Source organism: Neopelma chrysocephalum, unplaced genomic scaffold (assembly GCF_003984885.1).
Source record: "Neopelma chrysocephalum unplaced genomic scaffold, ASM398488v2 Primary Assembly neopelma1_22, whole genome shotgun sequence".
Lineage (NCBI taxonomy): Eukaryota > Metazoa > Chordata > Aves > Passeriformes > Pipridae > Neopelma > Neopelma chrysocephalum.
Genome location: NW_020897689.1, coordinates 26,380,558 through 26,396,711, shown reverse-complemented (window position 1 = coordinate 26,396,711; position 16,154 = coordinate 26,380,558). Strand labels below are relative to the sequence as shown.

General features: G+C 41.2%; 1 long non-coding RNA gene and 1 pseudogene across 1 annotated transcript in view; one reads left to right on the top strand and one right to left on the bottom strand.

Moving 5' to 3' along the window:
• Positions 1-6,705, top strand: part of LOC113964106 — a 34,403-nt gene extending 27,698 nt beyond the window's left edge. The window contains exon 4 of the long non-coding RNA XR_003533055.1: positions 6,695-6,705. This is a non-coding gene — a long non-coding RNA (uncharacterized LOC113964106). The remainder of the gene's footprint in view (positions 1-6,694) is intronic.
• A 4,940-nt stretch (positions 6,706-11,645) lies between these two features.
• Positions 11,646-16,154, bottom strand: part of LOC113964099 — a 6,439-nt pseudogene continuing 1,930 nt past the window's right edge.

Genomic DNA, 16,154 nt, shown 5'->3' with positions numbered 1-16,154 from the left:
ATGACACACTATTACTAGTGCTTTCCTTTGTCTTGATAGTTTTTTGTGTTTTTGAACTTGGTACTGCCTTGTGTACTAATTATTGCTTATGTACTAGTTATACTGACATCTTTCCTGCTTCCCTTAGTCCATAGTGATTCCCTTTTAGTACTCTAACTTCTTTTCCATGGAAGCCCAAAAATGTCATATCAGACTGTGATGTTTGGTCCTAATTCTTTCTCCTCTGCAATCATGAAAAGGAGGCTCCAGGGGAGACCTTATCACTCTCTACAACTATCCGAAAGTAGGCTGTAGCGAGGTGGGGTTGGCCTTTTCTCCCAGGTAACAAGATAGGACAAGAGGACATACCCGCCAGGGGAGGTTAAGTTGGATACTAGGAAAAGATTCTTCACTGAAAAGGTGGTCAGGCATTGGAATGGGCTGGTAGAATCACCTTCCCTGGAAGTGTTCAAAAAATGTGTGAGTTTGGCACTTTGGGACATGGTTTATTGATGAATATGGCAGTGCTGGGTTAATGGTTGGAGCCTCAGAGGTCTCTTTCAACCTTAACAATTCTATGATTCTATGTCAGCTTGCACCAACAAGTATTTCAACTGGGTCTATTCTGAATGCTTGGACTAGATCAGAAGCTGTGAACAGATTGTCTTGTGCCGGTCTGTGGATTCACAAGAGTTTAGATAGGAACTGGAACTAGAAAGGAGAGGAGCATGGCATGGGCTGATATCACCAAAATTGTCTTAGAAAGCTGAGAAGAGGCAGGGTTGTGTAGAAGTGTGCCAGGGGAAGGGGAACGTGCTGACTTGCATAGCACCAAACTAGGAGCAGGATGTTTTGGGATGCAGCAGATATGCAAAGGGCTGCCTGGGTCAGGCAGCTGAGGTTGGACCTATCTGGAATGTGGAATAGGCTCAATACCACTGGGTCAATGCCTTGCCACCAGTGGAACCACAAATGTGGAGCCAGAGCCAGTTCACTTTCATGACTCGCTATACCCATGCTACTTCTGCCAGGACCTGGGGTAGGACAGATGAATTCTCCCACAGTACACTGTAAAAACATTGACAGAGAAGCTACTGCAATGTTAAAAATCCTAAGAACCACACCTGGAAAAAATAGAACAGGGTGAATGTATGACTTCACTCACTCAGGCACCTGTACACTCCCTTCCCTACAGGGCTTGGCCATTGTCCTATCATTCTCCGTTATGATATATTGATACAGTGGGAGTGCATTGAAAGTGTCCCTCTCTCAAATTAATGTTGTACCAGAGAGACACTCTGGCTGGGAAGCTGAGGGCAGGGAAAACCCATGCATGGAAAAGCTGCGTTACTTAAAGACATGACGTCCTGTGTGTTGGTATGCTTGGACTGTGGCTCTTCTGAGAGATACACGAGTGCCATGGGGCAGGGACACCTTCCACTGGACCAGGTTGCTGGCCTGAATACTTTCAGGGATGAGACTTCTCTCGCAACCTCTTCCAATGTATCACCACCTCACAGTAAAGAATTTCATCCTAATATCTCATCTAAACTACTCTCAATTTAAAGCTATTCCCCCTTGTCCTATAAAAAGTCCCTCTCTGGCTTTCCTGTAGGCCCCCTTTAGGTACTGGAAAACTGCAGTGAGGTATCCCCAGAGCATTCTCTTCTCCAAGCTGAACAACCCCAGCTCTCTCAGCCTGTCTTCACAGGAGGTGTTCCTGGCCTCTGATCGTCTTCATGATCCTCCTCTGAACCTGCTCCAACATGTCCATGTCTTTCCTGTGCTGAGGACCCCAGAGCTGGATGCAACACTCCAGGTGGTGTCACACGAGATCAGGGTAAAGGTGGAGAATCACCTCCCTCGACCTGCTGGCCGTGCTGCTTTTGATGCAGCCCAGATTATGGTTGGCTTTCTGGGCTGCAAGTGCACATTGCCTGATCATGTTGAGCTTCTTGTCAACAAAAACTCCATGTCTGTCTCCTTAGGGCTGCTCTCAATTCATTCAGTCCCCAGCCTGTATTTGTCCTGGGATTGACCTAGGTGCAGGACCTTGCACTTGGCCTTGTTGAACTTCTTGAGATTCTTCCAGACCCACCTCTCAAGCCTGTCAAGGTCCCTTTGGATGGCATCTCATCCTAACCTCTATTTGTACACCAGACGTTCACAAATTAGAATAATGTATTCCTTGAAGTAGGACATATTTAAAATTCAATAATGCTGAATAACTCAGATCCTATGTTAGGAATTGCCATAATGACTAATGCAGCAAATGAAGTCCCAACACCCAGTTTGCGTCTGCAGTTCACCAGTACTATAGTCATAAAAAGAAAAATTTTTATATTCAAAAATGAGACTGGTATCAACCATCAAACTAGGAAGGGAAGTCTCTTAATTGGACAAAAAGAAATGCCAATAATAAGGGTATGTACAAAGTGGAAAAGAAAGTGGAAAAAAGAATATAATTCTGAACCCACTTTTACAGTTCAATAAGGATACTTTTCAGGAGAGAATGCAGGCCTGGCTTCTTATAAGGAATTTTTTGCTTTGAATAAAACAGATGAACTGATTTGGGCCTCACACTGAAGGAGCCCAAGTGCTTCAGAAACTTCTGAGTTACAGAGCTGGGCACATATGCTGGCTCTTTGTGTCTTCCATTGTCCTCCTGTGAATCCGACAATCCTTTAAAAGTCCAGCTTCAACTGGAAGAGTAGAAAAAGGTCTCATTGTAGGACAGCTTCTGCTTTAAGATGCTTGAGCCTTCTCAGGTTCAAAAGGAAATTGCACCCAGGTCTCTACTTGCCATATGTAAGCTCTAGATACTAAGCTGAGGTACAAAAGTCCTGAGTCTCATCAGTCATGATTTTGTGTGAGATGGCCCTGAGTTTGTGCTTAACTCCATGGTGTCCACCCATGCTAAACATGTTCAGCATATTACTGGACTCAGGCTGTGAAGGAGCAGGACACAATTTAGGCCCATAGACATCATCATATGGTAAACTAAATGTGGCTTTAGGTTGGAAATAACAATGAAGCTGTTCAGCTCAGCCTAGAACATTAGATATGTTATGAGTCGTCTATTAAAAAAAAGTAAATTAAAAGATCAGACAATCAGGCATCTAAGCAGGTAGGACAAGAAAAGTGCAGTTCACTCTCTAAAGAGTTTGAAGCCTAAGTTCACTATGAAATCTTAAAGTTTTAAGTTCCTTTGCTAAACCTGTGTGACATGCTTGGTAGACATTATTGGTAGATGATGAAGTCATTTGTTACCATAGTTATGTCATGTTCTCAAAACCAGAAGTGCCTTTGTAACCCTTTAGGATTGAAACAGATCTTCACTTGTTAAAAAGTGAGTTGCAGGCACAGAGCCAAAATTTCCCTGTCAGACATGTATGTGTACTGGATTAATTGCATGGATGTAGGCTAGGGTTGGGCCAATACATCTAGTCCCAGTCCTGGGTGTTTTAAATGGCAATAGCATACTGTACTCTGGCTAGCTTTTAGTGCAAGGATTGAGGGTGTCTTGCCAGTAAGGTAAATAAAATAGTGGACTAATAGTTGAGCTGAGTTCCTAGGCTTATAAAACCAGTCTTGCTGTGTCTTCAGCACTACTTTCACCTACATGATTCATGCGTATAGCCACCTGCAGCTATAATTACCTGGGTTAAGTGTGAGGCTCTCTGGGAACTTCTCTGGGAGCTCTTAGTAGCTCACTAATTTGTGCTACTCTAGGAATTCAGACCTCATTTCCTCTTTCTCTTCATGAAAGGACTCAGCCTGTTGACACATTTAACCCAGTCACCTCCAGCTATGCACGTGTTGGTTCTGTCCATTCAAGCATGGTGCCAAAGCAAGACTCCAATGTAGAGTGGACTTCTTTTGCAAGATATGATAAAAGCTGCATGAGATAAGATGAGATGAGATTGAGATGAGATGAGGTCATTTAAGCCACAGTTTTGGTCGCTTGAGTACAAGATCAGTTCTCAGAGACAGCATCAGAGCTGCAGATACCCCAGGGTGCAGATCTGTAGGCTGTGCAGAGCAAGTGATGTTAAACAGCTAGGTTACTTATTCATCCATGCCTGGAAGGGTCAGCAGAAACTTCAGCACTTCTACGAGGGAACTGAATCCTTCTGGTACTTTATGAGAGGCTTTTCCTGATTCTCTTAACAGCACACCACTGTGGAATCCTTACTGCTGCTAAAGCAGATAGCTACTGAGGCTGAAAGCTAGGTCTCTCAGCTGACTGCTTGGAGGGCTGTGGCTCATCTACAGTCAGAGCACGCAAACCATATGGTGCCCAGATGAAGATAATAGCATTTATTTAGTGGCCTGGAGTTCTGATATTTCACTGGCTGGCAAAAGGAAAAACTTCCCTCTAAACAACAGTTGTCAACAGGTGCCAACGCTTGTGTTTGCTCTTTTGTGATACCATGCCCATGTTGCAGTGGGGGAGCTGTGCAGAGAGTGTCACAAAATGATGATTAGCAACATGATGACAACATAAGCCAAAATGAAAGATAAAGCACAACATGTAGTTAGCAAACAAGGTCCAATTGTCTTCTTTTGTCATTAGGCTGGGGGATAAGATAGGATAAAGCAGCCTTGAGATATTTTGGTTGCCACTTGTTATCTACAACATTGCTAGCAGAAAGCTGCTAAACCAGACTAGCCAAAGCCAGAGGTGAAACTGTTGTTCCTATGAATTAGAGACGGCCCAGTGGAAGCTGTTTAAACATAGCTTTTGTTACATCTACTGAAAAAATGCTCATTATTTTTATTATGGAAGTGCCTTATGAAATTATATTTTCACACACACCCCCCAACCCCCATTTTGCTCGACATTGTACAAACATGGAGAGAGACCTGTTCACCTCTCTAGAGCCCTGGGAGCATTGGCACAGAAGTTGCTCTTCAGACAGGTTTTGTAGTAAGAGGAAATATGCTTAGGCTAATATCAAAACATCTACTAAAGTCAACTCAGGAGTCAGTCTTTTTCCTATGTATATAAGATATAGCTTACTTTAGGAGTCCAAACTACTTCTGGCTGTGGATGATAGAATAGACTGACATTGCCCAAAGTTTCTCTCTTAACTCTGTTCTTACTCAGTACTTAGCTACAGTAATAACATATTGCATAAGATTATATAAAACAAGATTGTACTGTGCAAAGGGGCCCAAATTATTTAATCAATATGTCTCATGGTGTCTGGATGATTACATACAAAATGCCAGGGGCAAAAAAAGCAATAAAAGCAACAAGACACTAGAAGTATTGTTCAGATAGCTGTGTAATAATCTTAAGCAATTTAATTTTCCGTGTTGAAAGTTAATTACTTACTTTAGGGAAAGACCAATTTAATGTCTTCAGTTAACTAAGTGGCTAAGATTCATTAAAAGAAACCCATATTACAAATACCTTCATGCCACATTGCTTTTATTTTCAGGGATAAAACTTCTTGTCCCCAACCAACTTCTGTTCTAAACAGATTTTATACAGTGCTTTTTTCCTTGGCTTTTGGGAACAAAAGCTTGGAATGAACCTTTGTGCACCATGTAAGAACATGCCCAGATGTCACAGATGACTGACATCAGCAGCATATAGCAGAGAAATGCAAGGAAATACACCAAATGAAAATTTCAGATGCCACAGAGAGAAAATGGGGCAAACTGTATAGGTAAGTCATTAATGTAATAGTGATTAGAGGCTGAAACTCAAGCAAACTGTACCTTAAAAAAAAAAAGAACTCATCCCACACCCCAAAGCTAAGAAAAAGGGAGTCAAGGAATGAGCCAGAATTATGTATTGGTATGTAAAGTAAATATTGGAAGCTTGCATAATGTTGCTGAAATGGCCTTTTTAGGTGAGCCTCAGTGAATTCAGTACAATTTGCCTGTAGAAGCACAGTCTGTGAATAGGCTTAAAGAAGGCATGAAGGGATTGGAAGGAGAAGAAATAACTAAAATAAACACACCCTAACCCATTCATAGTAACAGCATCTCCCAAATGCTTTCCTTGCCTTTATAGTCACTTAAAAAAACACCAGTAGGTAACAAAAACATTCCTGCAAAGGGTGTGTGTGAGCACTAAATCTGTCCTGGGCAAGAATAATCCAGTCAATCACCCAGGTGTAAAGTACCCTTCAAGTGGGGAAAGCCATGCAAAAATAAGCAGCCAGAACCCCTTTGTTTGATCCTTACTCTTTCTTAGCAATTCTTAAAATCAGCAGTGGAAGAGGCATAATTACCAGCCCTGAAAATCTGGCATAGGATAAGATCTTCCAGGCATCACTATTAAGAGCATCAGCCAGAAGAATCTCCTGTTCTCCTAGCACACTCACCCACTGCCCTCAGATGACAGTTTTGTCACGTGTTCTGCATCCAGAGGTGTGCACAAGAATCCGATCTGCACTTTCACCCAAGAACCTGAAATGTCTGAGGTACAGCATTTTCAAAGCTGCCACTGAAATACTCTTTAATCCTGGCGGTGCATGAATTTTTGCTCATCAAAATTTGCAAAGCCTGCCTTACAACTTATTAGTTGCTTTGGATCTTATCTCAAAGTGAGGCCCAAGGTGTGGTACACAAAATAGGGAAGGGAATGCCTTTCTTTCTTGAAGGTCTTAACCCTTCATCATGTGTATGTAAGGCTTGTAACAGAAAGGGTAGATGCAGGCCCCTGACACGTGGAAGGCATTCAAGTGCTTGCATTAAGGATGGGAAGAGAGGAGACAGATTCAAACATCAGATAGGAAACAGAACCCTGAAAAAGCTGCTGTCGGCTGCCAAAGTATGGGGCTACATAAATTGTTGACCAGGCATTGGTGTCCAGCCTCTGGAGAAGGCTGACTACTGGTATCTCAACTAGGGAGTCATATCTCTGCTCAGCTGCATCAGGAAATACTTGAGTGCCTCAGCCCCTATCTTATCTTTCTGGTATTTTAATCTTCATTAGTTTAGATGGCTACTCAGCCACCCAAAATCTGTGTCCAGAGCTTGGGGCAGAAAATTTCAGGGGCAGCAAGCTGCATGCTTTGCAACAGAAACAGAGTAAAGCCAAGTACTTCCTACAAGCCTCATCACTGTCTTCTGATTGCTGTCTCATCCACATTGCAACTTGCTTCCAAATTCAGCATTAGCTGTTATCAGATGGGATTTCCGCTTATTGCATAGTTATAATTTGCACTTCATGGCACCAGTTTATCCTCCTCTTTGGGGGTTCAGGTAGTCCCTAGTCATCTTCCAATCAGAGTTCTGCATTTTTGCAGTGTATTCTTTACTCATCCTTTTGTACAAGTTTGATGACTCCTCCTTCCTCTTAGGTCTGCAATTAGTGGGGCATCCCCAAATACAGTTGTAACAGTGTTGCTGTTCTCTGTCTCACCTGGGCAGAGGCTGTGGAATAGGTGAATGTGCTAAAAAGCACCAGTAAACAACAGTTTGCCTACCTAGACTTGTCAGAGTGGAGAAACTACTTATTGTTAGTTGTTATAAGGTCACGTTCATTTAATTACAAAAAAAGTCAAAGTCTGAAAGAAATGTTGTCTTCTGACAATTGAAAATTGCATTGCTACCTTTTTATTAATATTTTTTTAATTAGCAGATAAGGAGAGCAGGCAAAGTAGAAGGGTTTAGATTCATGGCCAAGTTCCTGTCTTTGCTAACAGGATAGCAATAATAGTGTTATAACTTGTGTTTTGCACAACATATATCTCAGTTTCTAATAAAGATACAATACCTTATCCCCTGAATCAGTAAAAGAACGAAACAGGCAAGCACTAGCTACAAGTAATTTTGTTCCATTTAATTCTCTTCCAAAAATGTATCACGAACTTCAGGAGCTTATCTTGCTAACATGAAACTTGTCAACTCTCCTTTTAACTAACTCCAGCCCCGTAGCTTTGAAGCTTGCTAGGGCTGTGGGGCATGAAGCTGAGTAGATTTCCCAGGAAATCTTGTGTATGTGTTGGTGGGGCGGGGAGGGGAGGGCAGGAGGGGTGGTGCAGCGTGCCATGATTGTGGTCTCACTGTAGCTTTTTGCAACCATTTCCAATGTCACAGTGACCTGCAGTTATTTGAAAAGGAAGTTTCCAGCTGCAAGTATCTTGAATTTGCAAGTCTTACCTACTCACTGAAAGAAGCCTGCTGTGACTGGTATGCATCCCTATTGAAGTCTTGTGAACGCTTTTTTATGTTTTTAAATACTCAGTTTGCATGACACTTCTGATCTCATGATGATTACATAGGAACTCTAGTTAGGTTTGCCTTTCACAGCTAATGAATGCTACTGAGACAATTTTTATACTTAAGCAGTGGGACGCACCGAGTGGAACTACAGATGAGTCAGCAGTTAGCTAAGGTTATTTGAATCGCAGTATGAGCCATGCCTGCCGCTAGGAAACCGTCTGCAAAGGTCAGACCAAGTGCCTAGGATTTAGACACTACCACCCTGGTGACAGGAATTCTCTTCAGACTCCCGCAGTTTTTAGACCAAGCACCGTTCTATTTGACATTTGGATGTTGCTGTATTAAATAGCTGCTACTTGGTATCTAGATGGCAGGGAAGAATGCTTGACATCATTGGTACTATTCACAGTGAGGCGTGCCTGCCAGACTGACAGATGCTGCTCTCTCCCCATCCGGGGGAATTAGGCTCTAAAATTAGTAACTATTAAAACAAGCATATTGAGTAAGGATCTGCTGAATCTCATCAACAAGAAATACTGAAGAGGAAGTAAGGAGTCACCACTGCCCTTTCTACCGGAGTTAGGGGTGTAATTCACAAGCAGGGACAGCACAGCTCAGAAAATGACTGCCCTGGTACAGAGACAGCTGAGTTGCTGAAGGATAATCAGGTGCTGAGCCACAGCAGCTTACAGCACACGACATTCAATCAGTGTAAAGGCGGTGAGAACCTTTACAAGTTATTACCTACACTGACGGGAGTTTGCGTGGGGGGTGTTAAGCCAGATACAGGATGTGTGAGACAGTTCCCTGGTGAGGCACTGCTTCTCACAAGCAGTCCTGGAGAGGAAACGGTTTATAAGCTAAAACTCATGGAGGGTTCAGCTCTGTTGCCTCTGCAACCACAGGAAACAAGCATCCCAACCCCATATGTGAGTCATAGCTTTTGGGAGCTTCACCTTGAAGAGCAGGAAAGAGTCTTCAGGCAGAATTGATCTCTTTTATTCCTTCTGCTGGAATTACTGCCTAAGCTCCTTCATTTGCCAGAAAAAAAAAAAAAAGGCAAAAAAAAAAAGCAAAAAAGGCACAGTAAGAAACACAGCTGCCTGTGATGGTTCCACCCTCCCTTATTCAATTGTTCAGTGGTTTAACATTCAGCCTGAATGTTGCAGACCTACTTTTAATTCTCCCTTCTAGCTTAGGGGATTCAAGGCCACATTGTTCTCACCCTCCGCTGAAGTGACCTAGCTACAAAACAACTGAATTAATAATAAAAATAAAAGGAGAAAGACATCCCACGACAAATGCCTTCAAATTCTGCTGATCCACTGCAGTGAGAACACTTGAAAATTCTGTGTGGCTCTTACTGAGACTGATTTTGCCAGGACTAAGAACTGCAATTAGTCTACAAAACCAGTGTTTCTGGTTCCAGGCAGACACAGACTCTAAGGCACCCTCTGCATCAGAGCTGAGCAGAGGTTTAAAATTTCTTCACAAGAGAAATCCCAGGCCTATGAATTACCCACTATGAGTCCATTTTTATCATTCTCTCTGACATGTTTTTATGGAGCATTGAATGCCACTAAACTTGAGAGCAAAACAAAGATTCTCCCAAAGGCAAGGCTAAGAACAATAGCATTAGTGAACTATAGTTTATCATTACAAGACAAGTGTCATATAGGCGTTGCTATACAGCAACACAACTCTCACCCATAAGCAAGCACTGAGGTTTAACAATTGGCATTTATTGCTGTAGGTAAATACCAGCTGCCTCACTCAGCAGTTTAGCTTATATCACAGGTTTTAGGCTTTCATATGTAAACAAAGTTTTGCAAACATATAAATTTGAATTTAGGGTAGTTTTTTCAAAGCTAATCTTAACAAAACAAGAAGAGCGCTGACTGGGATACCGAGGAATGAAATGCACGAGCAGCGTCTCTGGTTTGAGTTACAAGGAAGGGCATAAGTCCTTTTGAAACCCAATCTTTTCCAAACATATGCCACATGTGTGTTTGTACATGTAGGCCTGTAACAACGGCTTGCAGAGGCCTCGTTTTACTCTTTTCTGTAACAAACGAAATTGATTAAAGAGCCAAAAATTCACTGTGTGCAAAACCTGCAATGTGAAAAATCCTGACGGCATTAGCCCATGTCGAGGCAGGAGCGAGGGGGCTTCTGTGGGAACGGAGCATATTCTCCCCTGTGTTCGCTACACCAAACGAGCTCTTCGGGACTTAAAAGACCCCAAACAAACAAACAAAAAATCAGCAAAAATTTGCGTTGAGAGCCGCTCGCCCTCCGGCTGCGTTAGTGCCAGGAGCTGTGCTGCCACCTGCTGATGGCTCCGGGTATGGCCTCAAGCTCCCTCCCGCTCCACTCGGGAAAAGCCCGGAGGCCCTGCGGACATGCCGGTGGGGGGCTGGCCCCAGGCGGTGGCGGGACGACTTCACCTCCTTCAGCCGCATCAAAGTTGGTTTCACTCATAGTTTACAACAGTTCTTGTTCGAGTTTTTAATTTCTGCCCTCTCTAAACGTAGATATCTTTTTCCGTAAAAAAGCAGCAACTGAGAGAAAACATTTATGAAGCATTTGGAGGTCATCTTCTAGATCCGTTTTGAACCTTTTCCTCCTCTCTAGTTTTCAGCGACTTCCATATTCTTCTTACAGGCCTACTGCCATCAGCACTAGATCATTTTTTTGTGCACAGCTCCCATTCCTTTGCAAATCTCCCTGGGACAGAGGTAGAGCAGGAACTTCACAGCTTTAATCACTGTCCTCTAATGACATTTATTAAAAGTTAAGTTCACAATAGCAGCTTACTAAGAAACAGCAAAACCTCTCAGCCAAATGTCTCAATTTTATAATGTAAATTCTGAAGGGATTAACAGCGTAGTTCCTAGAAGTGTTAGAAGCAGCTCTGATCACCATTTCTCTCAAAACCAAAAAAACTCAGAACCACTAGCATTCAGATTATGGCAAAGTTGCTTCAGAATACTGTAGCAAATCTGCTTTGTGATCCGCACCACAAGAACTAGAGGATACGATTATGAGAAATGGAACAAAAAGGCATGCCTCCATCTCACACACCCAAAGCACCGCTCTCAGCACTCTTAAAAATATAGTGTATATTGTTTCATTTGGAAACCAAGAATAACATTTTGATACAGAAAACAAAAAAGATAAAGACAGCACAGCTTCCTTCTTCATCCAGCCCTGTTCTCACTGTGTTTTGAAAAAAAAGATAGGAAGATAAAAGAAGGAAAATACTAAATGGTTGCAATGAAACGTAATTAATGCAATATTGGCAGCCCCCCAGATCTGGTAAGAAGCATCACTCAAGCAACTCTACCCACATATGACATCTTGCTTTAAAGAAAACACTAGGATTTACGTTATAAGTTTTTTAAAAGTGGCATTAATATAGTACTCAGTGTCGAGAAATGGAGGCACTGAGGTGGTAAAATAGACACTGAATTGCATAATAAGATTTAAAGTGTTTAATGTGCAAGTCTTGGACAGAATGATTAATCTACAATACACTAAAATTTGAAGGATGGGAATTTCTTCTTCATTGTGTGTGCTCACAGTAGCAGGCAAAGTACTCAGTACAAACATCAGTATGCTTAAGTGACTTATGCATCATTTTTAAGGCAAAAATAGGTAACAACATGACTGCATACAGTTGCAAAAGTATTTACACATATCATTAGATAAACAGTCCACTTCTAGCATGAAAATATTAACTATGTACTTAATAGAGCAATGGTTTATTTGAAAAGTTACCATTAAAAATGTAAAATTAATCCAGCTAGGATGAGTAGCACTGACATTTTACTTGGGCCTCCACACTCCCTGATCTTTGTCCCTCAACCTCTATCACTGTAAGCCATCCTCTCTCCCTGCCCATTTCCAGTCTTATTACAAAGGTGCAGGTGTGCCTGAGCCATAGAGGAAAAAGCTGGAATGCTAAAAATGTATGCAAAAGGTCCCAACAAGAAAAAAAAAAAAAAGAAAAAAACAGATCCTGAGAAATAAAATTAATAGGGAAAAAAAAAAGCAGCTATCTGCAGGTATGCATGGATTTGCTCAGTCATCCTTGTCTTTTGCTCCATGTTTCAGGATGCGTGTGAACTCGATGTAGTTGAAATTCCCCTTTTTGTCGATGGGTGCCTCTCTGTACAACTCATCCACCTCTTCATCCGTGAACCTGTCTCCCATTGTCGTCAGCAGCTCCCGCAGGTAGTCTTCCTGGATGAACCCTGGAATGAGACATACAGAGAGACACAAAAGGGAAACCGGGTTTCTTAGCTGGGTCTCCAAAAGCAGCAGGACAGACATGCAATTAACTAACACAGCATAAGCATTTGCACCGAGAGCACAAAATATTTTCTTAATTGCATTCTAAAGTAATCCCTTGACTGCAAGGGGAAAGGGAGGGAAGTTTTATGCATTTCATACAGATTTTTGAAAACAGGGCCTGACCTGCTGTAATATAATAACACCTATTTCCATTTCCTGATCTTCAACGGCTCAAAGTGGAAAAACAAGTTCTTGTCACTGCTAGTCTTCATTACACAAGCAGTTCTCTTAAACGAATTATATTTTTCTTGACTTAATTAGATATATTTGCACATCCTCTATAAACTAGTTTCCTCTTGAGAGTAAATAACCACCATTTGGCTCTTTGCTGATGCACAACAGCGTTGCTGGAGGCAGTTTACGTGGATACAGTGAAATCCTGGCGAGCGTCCAGGGAGTTTATAACAGAAAAGACTTTCAGACAGGACTGAACAAGTTAGCTCAGGAGGGAGGAAGTATGTTTACTGTGGAGAGGTAAAGGTGGAGAACCCAGTTAAAAAAAAAAAAAGGTAGGAGATACTATTTACTTTATGCTAAAATATTAGCATACGATTTTTGAGGAAATTTACGAAGATATAAAAATGAGCAGTTTCTAGGTATCTCCTGCTAATTCCATTTCAAGAGGTGGGCAGAACCACCAGTTGCCAAGTAATTCCAGGAAAATTTAGAGGTGAAAAAAGGAATGTGCATAACAAATGGTAGATGGTAGAATGCAATAACTGCTAAATGCTGAAATAAGACCAGCCATGTCTTTATAAGCACAATAGTTGCTTCATTTGAGAAAGAAATTGGTTATTGAACTGTAGTTGGAGAAATATCAATAACAGAACAGAGGAGGTAGAAATATGTTCCAAAAAGAAGACATGTAAACTCTGTGGAACAGCTGGAAATCATATGTAGACATCCACATCAACTGATGTATATTCAATTAGAATGTGATAAAAAAGTTCTGCTTTGGAAAGAGAGATGAATAACTTAAGCAAACGAGAGTTCATTAGAGAGACAAAACCAAACAGGGAATCAGGGGACCAAAAAGCAGTCAATGAGCATGACAAATTAGCACCGTGGCGCTGCAGGGAAGGGAAACAAAAACATGTTTCAGCATATGCTAATGAAAACAGTATCATATTCCAGTGTAGACCAGCCTTTGGATACTGACTCCAAATCAAGAAGGCTAGCAGCTATCTCCTACTTCAAAAACAGGGAGAATGTTCGGTTAGCTGGGCCCATCTTAATCAGGTCAAATATTGGAGTTCTTTGTGTAAAGAAGAGGAAAAAGCAGCCAAACAGATTAGACTGTTTCAGCAATCCTACAGAGACCAAGTGGTGATGAGAGATGACATAAGGATTAGTATTCAAAGAATGCAAGGCCTTTGGTGCTGCCTCAAGGACTTAATTGCTCCTGTCTGAATAGCTAGGAGTTTAAACACTGAACTGGGCTGCCAGACTAGGAATACACTAAAAGTTTTAGAAGCAACAAATTGTAAAGCAAACGGGACTCCCACTCTCCCTCCCACACAGCTTCAGTGTAGATGGGGAGTAACAAATAAATGAAGCAAAACTTCAGATTCAGCCTGTTGCAGGCAGCACAAAACAGATGACAATGCAGGATCAAAGAGCAGACAAAACCCATTCCAAATGCGGACTGATACAAATTTTATACCAATTCCATAGTACTACACACAATAGTAATGCTGAAGCAACATACCCAACTAGATTGGCACTGTAGGAAACATAAGTAAAACGCAACAAGTATCCTCATCAGTAGGATCTGATTTGTATTACTCTTTTTCAAAAGACCTACACTGATGTTGAGCTAGAAAATCTGGCCCATAACAAACACACATCTGGACACCATGAAATGAAAAAAAAAAAAAGTAAAAGAAAAAAGGTTGATATCGCTGAAAAGGCTTTTGTACATTTTTAAAAGGAACAAACTGATCAGAAGCCAATCTGAGAATAAAATGAATAAAGGGTAAATATAACATGGGTTCTACAAATACCTCACACGTTATTTTGAAGAGTGCATTTTAACTATTATGAAACAAATCAATAAAAACAGAATAACAAAAACCAATAAAACAGATTAACTATATCACATGTTTCCTGGTTAAAATTTGAGGATGGCATAAGACATAAAACAGACTGTGGAACCATTATCCTCAAATCATCATAGGACTAGACTAAAACATTTACCACACAGAGTTGAAAGATAATAAAATCAATCTTATCAGTACATGGGTGCCCGAACTAGTAACTTATTGTTTACATAGACATAGAAAGTTCCTGTTCAAAAGAACTGGTAGCACAACCATTTTCTTTATATCATTATTCATAGGCTCTTGTTTTGGTGCACACAAAAAAAACCTGCTGTAGCACAGTGAGTCAGACTACCTGTGGAGAGAAAATAATTAACCTACTAACAGAACTTCCTTCTCTAGGAGATGGTAAAGAGATTTCCCTTGAGAGGGAGGAAGTCGATTAACATTTGAAAAGGCCTTACCAACAGAAAGCCTGTTTACCTACACCTCAGCAGGAAGGGGATGCTCTTTGAAAAGGCAAAAGGTGCTAAAATACACAGACTGAAAATAGCTGTTTGAAACAGAATAATATCCTTTGAAAGGTTCAGAGCATATATCCACAGGCTAACTTAAAATATTGCGGTGGACAGTTGTGAGGAAAGTTATAGGTGTAGTGACATCTCTAGTACAGAGGCTACATAATTTCAACATACTCCTAAGACAAGTGCACAATATATCAAAGCGCTGATACTCTGTAATTCCACACAATTGCCCATGGATTCATCCCCAGTTACTATACGCTTCTCAGGAATCTTAGCCTCCATGAATAAATAAATAAAAGCATAAACTTTAACCTCAAGATTACAGGCACAACCTTGAAAGTTTAATGTAGTAAAACTGAGCTCTGTGTTTTCCTTTTTCCCCTCATTTTGCTATGCAAGTCAGTCCCATTTGTCATTTCTACCTTCTAGACCCCACCCGGTTTTTATCTTTAGACCACTAAAGTTACAGCCCTTCCTGCAAGCTGAAAACAAACATCTGCGGGTGAGGGCACTGCACATGACATTTGTTATCAGAGCCATAAAGTACACTCAGAGTGACGAGAGTTCAAAGGAGTTTAAGAAATCTGGACAGCCTGTCTTAAAATATTAAACACTGAAGAATTCAGATGCATCTCAGACCTACTGCAGAGGTATGACAGACTTCACACTGTTACCTTTTCAATGCCATAGAAAATCACACATTACCAATTTGAATTCCTCATCTTATAGCAAATACATCTTGTTTTGCACTTTGAGGAACATACACACTGCCCAGTTAAAATATTCTTCTTCAAAGCCTCACAGAAGAACATTACTACTAGCCCACAGAACCGACACAGAACAGCCAGAAAGCTTTTACTCTCACTCAGTAATAAGCCAAATTCTCATTACTTGATAGAATATGCTATCTAGGATTACTTCATTTATAAAGGTGCAAAAATCAGCATACTATTTAGAAACCTAAATAAACAACATAAAAAACCTCAAACCAACCCCTGCCAAGCAGCTGAGTTTCACCCACGTACCTGTTGCTTCTTCATCAAAGCAAGCAAAAGCATTCCTGATTACA